This window comes from Macrobrachium rosenbergii, chromosome 12, assembly GCF_040412425.1.
Source record: "Macrobrachium rosenbergii isolate ZJJX-2024 chromosome 12, ASM4041242v1, whole genome shotgun sequence".
Taxonomy (NCBI): domain Eukaryota; kingdom Metazoa; phylum Arthropoda; class Malacostraca; order Decapoda; family Palaemonidae; genus Macrobrachium; species Macrobrachium rosenbergii.
This window is the reverse complement of record NC_089752.1, coordinates 67487820-67500335: the sequence shown is the minus strand read 5'-3', so window position 1 is coordinate 67500335 and position 12516 is coordinate 67487820. Positions and strand designations below refer to the sequence as shown.

The 12516-nt window shown below is 42.2% G+C and overlaps 1 protein-coding gene across 1 annotated transcript in view; it reads left to right on the top strand.

The window, feature by feature from the left end:
• The window catches only part of LOC136843714 (methylmalonyl-CoA mutase, mitochondrial-like), a 418104-nt gene that overhangs the window by 123277 nt on the left and 282311 nt on the right, over positions 1-12516 (top strand). The gene's annotated exons all lie outside the window — the stretch shown is intronic.

Here is a 12516-nt window from a genome sequence, read left to right as displayed (position 1 = left end):
CCTAAAACATGAGTTCATGTTTAGTTTCATGTTTTTTGTTACCAAAACCTAAGGGGTATTTGGAATAAAGAATGGGGGGTTGAAACTTGTGGCTTGCACCTGTCAATTTCTTTGTAAAGCTCCTTGAGGACAAAACAAGCACCAATGCTATAAAAAAAACAGGTTTTGACACAGGAAAAACTTATTTTTGTTTGTCGTTATTGAGTCCTCAGAACCCACCCACTTCCCTGACAAAAAGACATGGGATTTGGGCAAGGGCTCATCCTGCATTGACCAACAGAAAGTAATGGCATCTTGGTCTCTTGCCAATCTGTTGTCAACAATATGGCGGACTGCGCATGCGCAATAATCACTTCCTCTTCTAGCAGGTTTGACGAAGTAAAGAACATAGTTACAGCTTTGCTGTAAGTTAAGGAAAATGCCCTCTTATCTTTGAGTCCATTACTCCATCACGTGTCATAGTGTTTATCGTTACGACACACCTGTCCACAAGACCAACTAAACAAGAATTCTTTGATATTAGTTAGTCTACCATGGAGCTCTGACAGACCCATGGAAGGTAACTCCTTGAAGACTCAACAGCGACTATCAAAAATAGATTTTTCCTATGTCAAAACCTGTTTTTTAAGCAGTGTGTCTTTGAAAAAAGTGCATATATATTGTTCACAGGATACACCATAGACTTGTGACTTATCACCAGAAATTGGTTGTATACAACAGTGTAAGATGTGTGTTTTTCCATACTTATTTTTCAAGTATCACATCACATTTTTTTATATGAAAATGTGTGGAAATTCCTAAGATACCAATATTAGTAATTAAATCCATATTCTCTGAAAACATACTATTAAATATTTAGCAAAAGATAATGAGCATTCTGTATGGCTAGCTGCAGAATGCTGGATAGGTCTGACATCACAGAATTTACCCCTCAGAAGATTGAACCCCCCATTACCCTTGCTTTCCCCCAGTATACCTTTGCATGGCTAGACCTGGTATTCTTATTCTACAGATATTTTTCAGTCATCCAATTTGAGACCATTCTGACTTATGACTGGTGTGTCTACCTAGCCCAGTAGTAAATCAGCAATTATTTGTATTTTATTAATAAAATGTGAAAAACATAAACATGGAAACTTAAAATTAAGCAAAAGATGTAAAGAACTCAAATGCTTGCTACTCGTCTCCACCCATCCTGCTTGACATCCCCAGCCCTCTTCCCCATAACTCTCTCTTAATGCTGTTTCATGTTATCACCATTACTAATGCGTCTCCCTCCCAGCGCAGAGATGCCAGCCACTCCCCTCACATCCTGCCCAGTCTTCTGACCCCCACACCCTTGAAGCTCTTTCCCAGACCTCCCACATCCCTCCCAAACCCTTACTCACCCTTAGACCAGTGCAGCATTGTCAACCATCAGAGCGTGGCTTTTTTAGATTTAATGATGTGTCTATATATATATACACAGGCAGTCCCCAGTTAATGGCAGGCTCAGTTAACGGCGATCCGGTATTACGGGCTTGTCTAGCAATGAAAATCGGCAATTTTTGGTGCCGAAAATCGCCGATTCCCGCTTATCAGCGCCAATAATTGGGTTTGGCGCCGATACATACCTAACAGTGGCACCGGTAACCGAAAATCAATGTTTTTTGGCGCCGATAAGCCCCAAAAATCGCCGAAAAACCGCCAAAATCTCAGTTAGCTGTGATTTTCGGTTATCATCACACCCTATATATATATATATATATATATATATATATATATATATATATATATATATATATATATATATACACACACACACATACATACATACATACTGTAATGTATACACACCCAGACACACAGGCAGTCCCTGGTTATCGGCAGGGGTTCCGTTCTGAAGGAGTGACAATAACCAAAAATTGGCGATTTTCGGAGCTTTTTCTGTGATTTTTGGCACTTATTGGTACTGAAAATTGCCGATTTTCGGTTATCAGCACCTCTGTTAGATATGTATTGGTGCCAATATGAGATTATCAGTGCTGATAAGCGGAAATCGGCTGCGAACATTGCCGATTTTCATTGCTAGACAAGCGCCGAGAAACCGGCTTGCCGATAACTGAGCCCACCGATAACCAGGGACTTATATATATATAAATGTATATATATATACACATATATAAATATATATTCATATAAATATATATATATACAGGTTGACCATCACTAATCCGGCAATCAGTAGTCCGGAACAATCAGTAATCCGGCACAAATTTCGCTAGAGTAATTTCTAATGTTTCCGCACTAATTTTCAAATTTCCGGTCGCGCGCGCTAACTTTCGCTCGCCGGCCGCTTGATTTGGTGGCGCTGTCCAATGCTGCATCGACAAACTGAGGGTGTTTGTAAACGCAGGCATGCTTTTGCTGTTCCATTTTTTACATTTATTATAGTCTTTTGGCCTACGTTATGGTGTATCGTGTAGGCTACATATACTGTACGGTAGCCTAGCCTACATTATACTGAACTCTATCCACATATTAACAGTATTTTACAAACATCAACATAACGAATGTGTATCTTTCTCGTGGATCTTTTAAAGTTATGCTTTACTACATTGTATCCAATTGTGTATATTCTCATATTGCTTTTGTATTATAAATTGCGATCAATGTTTTGTTTTGGGAATCGATAACGCGCTGTTTATTTCGCCGCATTTAATTCAGTTTAGAGCGCTTTTTTTGCTTCTAGTAAGTTTAAATGGATATAGATACTTTATTTATTTATTTGTATTCTTTCATGCCCAGTAGTTTTGATTAAAATACATTCTCTCCAATTTTATTTATGGTCGAGTTTCATCCATGTTGCTGATGCACGATAATTTATAGTCACTGGCAGCTTGAAAATTGTTTTCTCAGCTTCAGCTACAATTTGCAGCTTAGAGTTACTGAAGCAGTATATTTCCTTGCCGATCTTTTCTCCAAAGCGAATAAGGGTATAGTGTAAAAAATATATCAGTCCTATTGTACTGTACTTAACATCACTTGTAACATAACGACAGTAATTGTTTGACCGTACAATGGTTGAAATACAAGCAAAACAGTTGTTATCCGATACGATTAGTAGCAAAACAACAGTTTCCGTTCGATTGTGTATGGCTGCAAATGCGCATTTACGCAAGAGTATAACGTTACTAACAATACTTTTATCATTCTCTTTTACTTTTTTAACTAGCAGATGGAATAAAGAGATGGAGGAAAAGAAGTTGGTCTATTGTAAGTTGGTCTGTCTCGCTGCCTGCGCCTGTGCGAAATCTAAAAATATTTTCTAAATATTTCCGTATCGATATTAATTGCGAACCCCATCGTAAACTCAAAATATCTTACGTCGAATTATCGTAACTCGAGCACTACCTGTATTTGATAATTGTCTTTAATTTATTAACCAGCTTGTACTGATTTATGGGATATTTTAATTCTAAGATGAGGTGCTTAGCTAATGGGTTTCGTGTATTCTAGCCTAATAAATGGCTAATCCGGCAAAATGGCTAATCCGGCACCCTCCAGGTCCCAATGATGCTGGATTAGTGATGGTCAACCTGTATGTATATATATACAGTATTGGGGGAATGTCTGTTTTGTGTGAAATAAATCAAGATTTCGTTCGTTATTTTCTCTTGATTTCATCATAATACGAGCTTTACGTATTTATCTTTTATCGGCGTGAAAACAGTAGTAATTTGTATTCTTTCATGCCCAGTAGTTTTGATTGAAATACATTCTCTCCAGTTTTATTTACGGTCGAGTTTTATCCATGTTGCAGATGCACGATAATTTATAGTCATTGGGAGCTTTAACAATGTTTTCTCAGCTTCAGCTACAACTTGCAGCTTAAAGTTACTGTAGCAGTATATTTCCCTGCCGATCTTTTCTCCAAATAAGGGTATAGTGTAAAAACTATCTCAGTCCTATTGTACAGTACTTAACGTCATTTGTAACATAAGTACAGTAATTGTGTATTACCGTATGATGGTTGAAATACAAGCACAACAGTTGTTATCTGATACGAATATTAGCAAAACAACAGTTTCCCGTTCAGTTGTTTATGGCTGTACGCATTTACGCAAGAGTATAACGTTACTAACAATACTTTTATCGTTCTCTTTTACTTTTTTAATTAGCAGATGGAGTAAAGAGATGGAGGAAAAGAAGTTGGTCTATTGTAAGTTGGTCTGTCTCGCTGCCTGCGCCTGCGTGAAATCTAAAAATATTTTTTCCTAAATATTTTCAGATCGGTATTAATTATTGCTAACCCCATCAGAAACTCGAAATATTGTAAGTCGAATTATCGTAACTTTCAACAGAGCACTACCTGTATTTGATAATTGTCTTTTCTTTATTAACCAACTTATACTGATTTATGGGATACTTTAATTCTAAGATGAGGTGCTTAGCTACTGGGTTTCGTGTATTCTAGCCTAACAAATGGCTAATCCGGCAAAATGGCTAATCCGGCACCCTTCAGGTCCCAGTGATGCTGGATTAGTGATGGTCAACCTGTATATATATATATATATATATATATATATATATATATATATATATATATATATATATATATATATATATATATATATATATATATATATATATATATATATATATATATATATATATATATAATCAAGAAGGCACTAAAAGCAGACAGCTTATACATGGTTTTCCTTTATTCAGGCGGCCTACGTTTGAAAACGTAGTCCGCCTGAATAAAGGAAAAACCATGTACCAAGCTGTCTGCTTTAGTGCCTTCTTTGCTATTTTGCTGAGGAATAGCCTCGATTTCACACCAATATATATATATATATATATATATATATATATATATATATATATATACATACATATATATACATATATATATATATATATATATATATATATATATATATATATATATATATATATATATATATATATATATATATATATATATATATATATATATATATGTATATCATATATATATATATATATATATATATATATATATATATATATATATATATATATATATATATATATATATATATATATATGTATACTTATTTATATATATATATATATATATATATATATATATATATATATATATAAATTATATATTATATATATATATATATATATGTATATATATGTGTGTGTGTGTGTACATATATATATATACATATATATGCATACATATACATATATATATGTATATATACATTATATATATACATTTATATATATATATATATATATATATATATATATATATATATATATATATATATATATATATATATATTACATATATATATATATATATATATATATATATATATATATATATATATATATATATATACATATATATATATATATATATATATATATATATATATATATATATATATATATATATATATATATATATATATATATATATATATATATATATATATAGTATACATATGTATATATATATTATATATATATACATATATAATATATATATACATATATATATATATATATATATATATATATATATATATATATATATATATATAAGGGATTTTGACAAAGGAAGAATCTATTTCTGAGGGAGGCCCTGTGTCACCTGGTGAAATTCCTGTTAAGCACGAATTTCTAGGTATAGATATTGCTAAATATACCAGAGAAAAAAGCTATCAGGAATGCTGGGGTTACTAACCCCAGATCGAAAATCTATTATGAAATAGACTTCGGTATAGATAAGGGTGAGTGATTGTTATCACTGCCACAGGACTGCACTCTGTAGACATCCCAATGACAAAACCCTGGAACGTGAGGAGCCGATCTAACGCCCGCACTCACCTGCCCGCCAACCGACGACCCCAGCGCCATTTATACTCATTCCAGGCTAGCACCCCCCACAAGCTTGGTATGCCTACTCGGGGAGGGAAACCTAGATCCTGGGAGGGTCACCGGGTGACACAGGGCCTCCCTCAGAAATAGATTTTTCCTTTGTCAAAATCCCTTTTCTGAGCTAGTCCCTGTGTCAGCCGGTGAAATCATGACAGAGAATCATACTAAGCTTTGGTGAAAGTCTAAAAGGAGCGAACAGTTAGGTGAACATGTATAAAAACACTATTACTGAAAATAGTTTTAATTATCCTGCAAAACATGATTAAATACCAAAGGTATAGACAGATAAACTGGGTTATAACTAGGGATACAATTAATACCACAGTAAAGGACATGAGAAACAACTATGTACATAATTAATACTATGGTGGGAAGGTACCAAAACTAAATAAACGACAGAAAATTTATAAAGGTACCTCCAGATTTAAAACTAAATCACCGTAAGTATAACATGTCGCAAACTTAAAAACTAACGCCTGTTAAGCACCTGTGAAGCATGTCTGGTCCAGGAGAAAATGGCAGGGCAAGTAAATGAGGCAGGGGGGGAAAGGATAGGGATTAAAGGTTAATTTAAGGTGGAGGGACAATGCTCCCTACAGCCACCGCAGGGAACTTCAGAGCTTCCAGTGATTTTAGATAGTGGCGTTTAAACACTGATTGAGATTTCCAGCCCGTATACTTCTTAAGCTCATCAAAATTCATATTATGAAAATAATTAGTGGAGGTAGCCACTGCTCGGATATCATGAACCTTAGGGACTGAATCCGGGTTAGCTTGCTTAATGAAGTATAGAATTTGTTGTCTGATAGCCTTTAAAGAAAGCATTCCTCCTTTTTCCCTGATAAAAAGAGGACCAGACAAACACTGAGAAGTTTTCCGTAAATAGGCCCTCAAGGTAGCAACTGGGCATAAAGACAGGTCTTGTGGAAGAGGAACAACCTTCCAGGGGGACCACCTATCCTGAGGGTCTTCATTTTTTGCTAAGAACCTTTTATCTGGGGAAAGCAGAACTTCTCCTGACGGGAGAAAATCCACATGATTCGCACCTCTAGAGAGAGCAGACAGTTCTGATATTCTGGCACCTGAAGCTAGACTAATTAGGAACAATGTCTTCCTTAACAGATTCAAATAAGAACATTGATCGTTATTAGTTTCTGAGGCTAATTTTAGAACATCGTTAAGAAACCAGGAAACCGTATGTGGACGGGTCGCTGGTCTCAAACGAGCGCATGCTCTGGGAATGGATGAAAAATATGAATCTGTTAAATTAATCTTGAAGCGATGCAAAAACACCTTTTTCAAAGCTGATTTCGCTGTGGTAATGGTGGCCAGAGCCAGACCCTTTTCAAACAGTGACCTAAAGAATGATATTGCCAAATTGGTGGTCATTACTTGAGCTTCAGATTCCTTCAAAAAAGATGCTAACTTTGTAACTGCTGAATCGTACTGTCTGAGGGTAGAATCTCTTTTATCTGATTCCAGAAACAGAGTATTAACGGGATCAATATCCACACCTCTCTGAGCGGCGAATTTCATAAAGTCCATAAAGCCAGGGCATTCAGAATTCTTGAGGAAGCTGACAGTCCGTGTTTGCACTATTTGAGTCAGCTGTGGCTTGGATATTTGATGACACCGTTGTTTGAGCTCCAGAAGAAGAGGGAACCAATTGCTCTTCGGCCAGTTGGGAGCTATCAGGGCCACTTGACCTTTGAATGACCTGAGCTTGTGCAACACCTTCATCAGCAGGTTTATTGGCGGGAACAGATAGATTTTCTGCCATTTGTTCCAGTCCGCTGACATTGCATCCGTAGCGTGAGCTTGAGGATCCAGGTTGGGAGCAACATAACAAGGGAGTTTGTGATTGCTCTCCGTGGCAAACAAGTCCACCTGAAGGCCCGGAACCTGACAGCGTATCCATTCGAAAGAAGCCCCGTCCAGGGACCATTCTGACTCCAGCGGAGTTGCCCTGGACAGGGAGTCTGCAATGACATTCCGGACTCCTGCTAGATGGGTAGCTGACAGGTGCCAGCCGTGCTTCTCCGCCAGGGAGAAAATGGCTATCATCCGGCTCGATTTGGAACCCCCTCTGTTTATGCAATGTACCACTACTGCGCTGTCCAGCACCAGCCTGATATGAATCTGGTTGGTGGGGCAAAGCTTTTTCAGAGTTAGAAACACTGCCATCGCCTCCAAAATGTTTATGTGGAACTGACGGAACAGTGTGGACCATGTACCCTGTACCTTTTCTTTTGGTGAGTACCCTCCCAGCCGCTAACGAAGCGTCTGTGTGGATTATTAGAGCTGGGGGAGGGAATTGAAGGGGAACTGACTTCGAAAGACCCTTGACTGTGGACCACGGCCGGAGTCTTTTCCTCAGCACCGGAGGAATTAATGACACCTTGTCCCTGAGCTTGACATTGGCTCGTCTCCGCCACACTCTGTTTATGTCTTTGTTTTGCTTTTAGGAGCAGATCTGTTACAGATGCGAACTGAAGAGAACCCAGGATTCTTTCTTGCGTTCTGCGAGAGGCTTTCCTGTCTTTGAGGAATTGCCTGGTGGCTTTGGCTATCTCTCTCCGTTTGGCTGGCGGAATAGACAGCTTGTGCGAGACCAGATCCCACTGGATACCCAGCCACTGAAATCGAGCCTCCGGAGTTAGGCGGGACTTCGCCCTGTTTATCTGAAAGCCTAGGGATTCCAGAAACTCGATCACCATGGCCGTAGCTCTCCGGCACTCCCCGGCGTTGGATGCCCAAATTATCCAATCGTCCAGGTATGCTGCCAGCGATATCCCCCGGGACCGTAACTGCTGCACTACCGTTTCCGCCAGCTTCGTGAAAATTCTGGGTGCTATGTTGAGCCCGAATGGCATGACCCTGAACGAGTAGGCTTGTTTCCCCAGTCTGAAACCTAGGAAGGGAGAGAAGTTCCGCGCAATCGGGACGTGATAATATGCGTCTGAAAGATCTATAGAGGTGGTGACGGCTCCACAAGGAAGTAGAGTCCGCACCTGCACGATTGTAAGCATGCGAAATTTGTCGCATTGTATATAAAGATTGAGACGCGACAGATCCAAGATTACCCTTTGTTGACTGGAGTCTTTCTTGGGAACACTGAACAGCCTGCCTTGAAATTTCAGGTGTCTCACTTTCTTTATGGCCCTCTTTTGGAGTAATTCCGCCACAAAGTCCCGCAGAGCTTTGGAAGACGGTTGATGAAATCTGATCAGAGGGCGAGGGCCCTTGATCCAACTCCACCCCAAACCTTTGGAGACTATACTGTGGGCCCACAGACTGAAGGTCCACTGGTCCCTGAACAGGTGAAGTCTGCCGCCCACCTGAATGGTCTCACTGGGAAGGTGAAGGCTTGCCTCCTCTTCATTGGCCTCCTCTCCCCCGGGAGAGGGATCGCAAGGCAGCCTTGCCTCTGATGGAGGCCCTTGCTCTACTCCCCCTTGCGCTCCTGTTAAGTCCTCGAAACGACCCCTGGCCCTCATAGGAGGGGTTATATACAGGAGACATCATGAAGGTAGGCGCGGCAAGGGAGTGCTGAGCTGGCTGCACCAGCACGAACTGTTGAGGCTGGGCCTTCGAGGTAGAAGGCTGGCCAACTGACGAGACAGGTACAGCTTGGACAATGGCTTGTTGGTGTTGTCTTCTGTGCCTCCTGTATCTCTTACCTGGCCTGTTTTGGGGCCCGGCGGACTCGGGGCTTTCCTTTTTGAAAGCAGGGATACCCCAGCGGAGCGCGAGACTTTGATTAGCCCTGGTTGCCTCAGCCAGGACATTGCTGACCTCTCCTTCGGGGAAGATACTAGCCCCCCAGAAGGAGCTTTTCATGAGCTTGTTAGGCTCATGTCTTATGGTAGCGTCAGCGAAGATGTATTTACAGCAGTTCATCCGCGCTACCATGAAGTCAAAGAGGTCCGTCTGAAATCCTGCTAACAGAGACTTCGTCAGGACCTGGAAGAGTGGCTCCTCGGAGTACATTACTGCCGTGGATTCCGCCAGGCACAGGGAGTTCAGTGATCGGCTCAGGCGACACCTAGTCTCAAACTCTGCTTTCAGGAGGGCTTCTGGCAGTTTGGGAAGCTGCTCGCTGAATAAGGTGGATGCGCACTTTGGGTCCAGCTTACCCGATGTAAAAGTGGCAGGGGCATCCTTCCAGAAATTGTCGTCTCTGGGGAAGATCAGAGAGGTGGGATCAGTCTCCCGGAGCTGAGGCGACGGCTTACCTTCCGTGCATGCCTGGGCGGTCGCAAGAGCCACCTTAGTCATGCAAGGGGTTGGGATTTTATCCCCCAACGAGAACATCGTGAAGTTGCCCTTGAAGGGGGTCAACTTCATGTTCTCCGCCTGCCACTCATTAAATGTGCGCAGCAATGTAGACTGCGCCTGGTCCCTCGGGAAGATAACTGTCTCCTTCGGGACCTTGTCCGTCCTTACCCAAGCTTCCTCCGTCAACCTGGCGAAGCCTGGGTAGGGGGGCAGCAGGTCAGGAGGAAAGAATTCCAACTCCTGAAGCCTGCGCGTGCCTAGACCCTCGATCGTTAGGGTATCTTCATGCCGGGGAGCATGAAGGGCCAAACGCCAAGGATTTCCCTTGTCAAATGGAGGGAGGGCGGAGGCATCCGGAATGGGGTAATGTACCGCCGACCCACTGGAGCGCATGAACCCGGAGAGCATACTCTCCTGGCTCTGCAACCTCTCCGTAAGCTTGTTAAGCTTAGCATCCACCTCCGAGGTAAACTTCTGCAGAAGTATACCGGCAAACTCCTCCGGGTCAAAGGCAGGTTGGCGAGGAGGGCTAGCCTTAGCTGCCCTCGAACTCTCTCCCTTAGCAGAGGGAGTGGCTTTGTTTGTGGAAGCCGCCGGACTAGTATCCCGTGGCTTCACCGGAGGGAAAGGGGTTGCCTTGCGGGAGGTTGCGGACTTATAGCCCTTCGCCTTCCAAGACTTCTTCAACTTGGGGACAGTGGATTGCACCCTGTCCTCCAAGTAAGAAGACTTGAAAGCCCTGAAAAGAAGAAGCGGTGGATGAAGGGGAATCAAAAAGGGAGCCCGCCCCCACTGCCTCACTTACCTCCATACCTACCTCCTGGTCCTGTTCCGTGTTCATCGGTTCCAGGTCAAGGTTTATGGCCGCCACTTCCTCCGACACCGCCACGTACAAGTTCTCGTCCTGGGGAGGCTGGGTTTCTACCCAGATCTGCTCGATGAGAGGAGCGGCGACTTCGGATGGAACAGCCGCTGAGATCCGGGCGCCGGGGTAAAGCAGATTCCGGATGTTCTCATCCAGAACATATGGCTTCCCCGACGGAACATTCCTGCTAAAACCAGCCACCCAGGCTCGAAGGGAACCCAGGCGTCACTGCGGGAAGCTTGGTCGGCCTGGAAGAGAGCAGGGACGTAATAACCGAGCGCTCAGTGAAGAGATATATAAACACTATATCAGGAACATAACGTACTAGAAACAAGTGAGGCAACCAGGTAAACTAAAGGCAGTAACTATAGGCTTACCGACTCGTCCTGGATAAGCTCGTAAAGAGCGAAGCAAACCTCACAACCATCCGGGTGCCACACAATGAGATCGTCTATCCGGACTGCACAGCCCGAATGGGAACGGCAGACAACGTGCCCATAGGGCTGGTGCAGCACTGCAGTGCACCCGGGCTCCTCACAACGTACTGTCTGTAAGTGGAAGACGGTATATGAACATACTAATTTAAGGCGCGCCGGAGCAGAACCGGCGGAGATAGGGACCTTAAACTATAGCAGGTAATGGAGCATGCTAATTAATTTATACCGGACCTGCCGGAGCATTCCTGCGGGACGATAAATCAGAGCAAAACATGACACACACTAAATTAAGGAGCGCCGGAGATAGTTCGACGGAGCAGGACCTTAACCTAGGATCAAGCAACTCTTAATTGTAAAATCAACTTAAAGTATAATTACTGCCGGAGTCCGGCAGTAAGTATTAGTTTATACCGGACCCGCCGGAGCATTCCGGCGGGACGATAAACCAGAGCAAAACATGACACACACTAAATTAAGGAACGCCGGAGATAGTTAGACGGAGTAGGACCTTAACCTAGGATCATGCAACTCTTAATTGTAAAATCAACTTAAAGTATAATTACTGTCGGAGTCCGGCAGTAAGTAAATGGTTAACAACATAGGATAGCAGTACACTGCTGGTCATAGTGTTCCGGCGCAGACCCCTCCGAGATCCCGTGCCTCCGTCACTTGGTTACAGCGGGGAGGGCGGGGTAAATCATTACCTCCAGTTATTATACAGCTAGAGAACTAGGTGTGACTAAGGCCCACCTACTGAAAACCAAAACCACCGGAGTGGTAACAGGTAAGAAGGCAACGGGAGGACCGGGGACGGTGGAGCGGAACCAGCGAGGAAGTGTTTGAACCCTGAGGGTGATCGAAGTTCAGCTCGACCCGGAGGAGAGCGAACCAACGAAACACTAGCCGGGCGGTTGACACCAGAATGGAGGCCAGGAGGGTGGGTGACTCTCAACTGGGAACCAGACTAGTCCCCCTCGGGGTGACGATCGAAGAGACCGACGTCCCACA